We start from the raw sequence: 3,780 nt of genomic DNA, 5'->3' as shown, positions 1-3,780 counted from the left end.
TAAGTTGATATCACTCTTCCAACCAGCCAGAGTCCAAGGAGGCAGCAAGAAACTGTAGCATGCCATCAGTTCTTTTAGTGCATTTCTCTCTATGGAGTCTTGACAAATACAGCTCAACTATGTGATATAAGGTAAACCAATACATGCGTGTCATTAGCAAAAAATCCACCACGTGTAATTTCATGTGCTTGCTTTCGCAGAACACCCTCTTTCCTGTGTCTGCTTCAGCAAAATAATCCTTCACTCACTCATGAGTATGCCTAAATCTTTTACCAGTGTCCACTTCAGCTAAACATTACTTCACATGTTTGCCCCAGCAAAACACTATCCAACTGACTTTCCAAAGAACCCTTAAATTTCCACTTCATATAACACTGAATCTTCAAATACAGAAACTAATTTGATACCTTTATTTCTCAGGTTGTGACAGTAAAGAACAACTACATGTCATAAGCATTCAAGAAATGAGTGCCTAAATTTATGAATGAATAAAATAAGTAATGCAGTCCTTTGGGTAATTTGAGATACATTTTATATAATTAGAAAGTATTAACCAATATCTCAATGAGGTTAGTTATTCTGAAAACTATTTTGCATGAAAGACCAGACAAGAAAGATTAGTTTTGTAAATGTATTGATGATCAGACCAATGTATTCACTGTTGGCCTGATCAAGGATTAAACTCCAGAAGACGAATCAGATGTATTTCTTTGAAATTTCTGCTTTAAGTATGTTTAGCATAAGGTCATGGCATTTTAAAAAAATATCAAAAACTTAGACAATGATCATTTTTTAATGAACCCAATAAGAATACATTCAGTAAGTAGAAGCATCTTCACAAACAAATTATCCTTTTTAGAAAAGAGAAACATAGATGAAGCCAAGGCAAGTCAGCATGCAGCACTTTTTAATAAATGACACATCCCACAATCTGGATGTAGCACCGTGCCCATTAGGAAACTCTGATTTCTAATTCTGTTTCACAGGTAACTTAAAATCATCAGGATATGGCTCCAAAGAACAGATATAATTATTTTTACCATTGGAAATGAACCTCCCTACTAATAAAGCAGAAGCTTGGTTAGTTTCAATCAATCCCCCAGGGTTTAATATATAAAAATAACTCTCAAAGTGTATAATACTGAGAACCAGATCCCAGCCCCTTGCTGAGCCCACCAAGATAGTGACTTCCCTTGAGGCACTGCCTACACAGCCAAACACAATGCTAACTGCCAAGTCATTAGTCAGTGTGATGCTCCTCTCCTGCAAAAGCATCTTATAAATGCTCTATAAATTTAATCTCATCATGTTACTCTATAAGGACCAATTTTAATGCCACAATTATATATACCATTCCAGCATTATATAAACCACTAAATTCATCATATCAATAAATATATGGGATTCACTTTCCACTGTCTCATAAATGTTTTAAATTTGCACTTTATTTGTGTATATTAATGTTTGTTTCTTTTTTGTCCTATTCTATGGCTGCAAGCACTTACAAGAAATCAAATAATTATTCTCTACTATATAAAGTGAAAACTATCCATTTACTGTAAATCTCTGCAACCAACTAGCTCATGGTGTAGAAAACAGGTGATCAAAAAAATCCATCAGGTGAAGGAATAATTTTCTCTATAGCTCCTGTTAAACTAGGTGTGAGGGTGAAGGTAAGGAGATTCCAGATGAGGATGAGAATGAATATAAAACAATAATATTCTCTCTCTCTCTCTCTCTCTCTCTCTCTCTCTCTCTCTCTCTCTCCCTCTCCCTCCCTCTCCCTCTCCCTCCCCCTCCCCTTCTTTTTCTCTCTCTTTCTCTCTCCCCCCCTCTCTCTCTCTTACTCTCGCTCTACTTCCCTCTCCCTCTGTGTGTGTGTGTGTGTGTGTGTGTGTGTGTGTATGTGTGTGTGTGTAAAACCATGTAAGAAGAGATATGTTAGAAACAAAATTATTTCAACAGGAACTGAGAAGGGAAGAAGAAAGAGGAGTCAGACTGAATATGATTAAATTAGATTATATACATCTATGGCATTATCAAATAATAAACTTTATGTTGAAAACAAAAAAGAAATTGTTCAGGTCTAAAGTTGTTCTTTACCAGTTAGAGTCTGAACTAGGATGTCCCAGACCTTGGCCTTTACCTTCTGCAATGAGGAGATTGAGACTGAGCAAGCAGATGTGCTTTAAGACCTTTTCCACCTCCCAAATGTTTAGGTCCTATAATTGCATAGGAAAACCTTGTCTGTTCACAATTGTTCAGTTCATAATGTTTATACTGAAGATAATTTTCTCAAATCTAGCACTTAGCTTATTGGAAAATATACAATTATGCTTAGTCTTAATGTGGTAAGTCATATTCATTTGTCAACTTAGGCAGTTCAGGCAGATTGCCTGTCTTTCCCAGTCCACTGAGTCATAGTTTACTAGCAGTCCTTTGTTCATTATAGCACAGGGAAGACTCTATTAACCAACTTTCTGAATGTTATGAAGAAAATGGTAGATCTCCTCCTTAAAACTAGTAAAAAAAAAAAAAAAGAGGCAGGATCAGAGAATATTTGTATTTAAAACATTCTCTATTTTGAACTTTAGTTGAACAGTAGCCTATAGTGCATAAGAAAGATGCAGTATTATATGCCAGCAACTCACTTTGTATTTGTTGAACTTCAACTTAGATCTGATGTTTCACTCATAGGGTTTAATGTTCTTCTGTCACCTTCTGCTTAGGAGGTAAAGAATTTTGTCTTTGAAATGTAAAGGTCAATTACAGCCTAAAGGCTTCAAGAAGTCAATGTTCCAGTGATAATTAAAGGTTACAGTTTAGAGGAAGACTTATAATATAGTCAGTTAAAGTCCATTAATGAAGGCATGAGAAGTGATATTGATAATGAAAGCTAACATTTATAAATGTAACTAATAAAAGGACTCTTTCTAAACAGCTTCTTGGGGCATTAAAATTTTTATTATGATTTAAAATTAGATAGAATGTCTTTTGGTCTGTTCCAATTGCTGACTGAACTAGCCACTTATTTCCAGCCATTTGTCTCTGGCTAAGTCTGGGTTGCATATACAATTAAGGAGAAATCTCATGATTTTGTGCTTATAAAAGTTGTGTGGATTTTTATTTATTTTAACATAATTCTCAAATTTAAAAGATTAGTTTTAAAAATATACGGACCAGGCAGTTATCTTTTTAATTTGGTATAAGCGAAACAAGAATTAAACCATTTGAAAATTATGTATATATGTACATATATAATTTTATATTCATATATATATATGTATATGAAGGAAGGAATTCACACCTCTTCTGAATTAAAATGAGCTGGGTGGTGGTAGATAGACCATAGGCTCTATTAACCTTCAAGATATGCTAGAATTACATCTGAGAAAATATATATGACATGACCAGAGATAATTTAGGATAAGACGGACAGAGCCAAATGATATTCATCAGCAAATCAATAGCAACCCTATAATTCCAGAGTCATTATAGAGGCAGGGCAAGAATTAAGAGTTATTTTTATCTAACAGCTTAGCTTAACAAGCAAATGAAATATTAACCAAGTAATGAACATTTTTAAACGTCCTAAATTGTCCTTAAGCCTCTCACAAAGTCACACACTCTTTCTATACCCATTTAAAAAACAAAAATCAGAAAAACTTACAAGAGTCCAGGTTTCTCATTACTCTAACTATAAATATCCACATTCGGAAAGAATATCTCTCTCTCTCTCTCTCTCTCTCTCTCTCTCTCTCTCTCTCTCTCTCTCTCTCT

Source organism: Grammomys surdaster, unplaced genomic scaffold, assembly GCF_004785775.1.
Source record: "Grammomys surdaster isolate TR1022 unplaced genomic scaffold, NIH_TR_1.0 126091, whole genome shotgun sequence".
NCBI lineage: Eukaryota > Metazoa > Chordata > Mammalia > Rodentia > Muridae > Grammomys > Grammomys surdaster.
Note: the sequence above shows the minus strand (reverse complement) of the source record.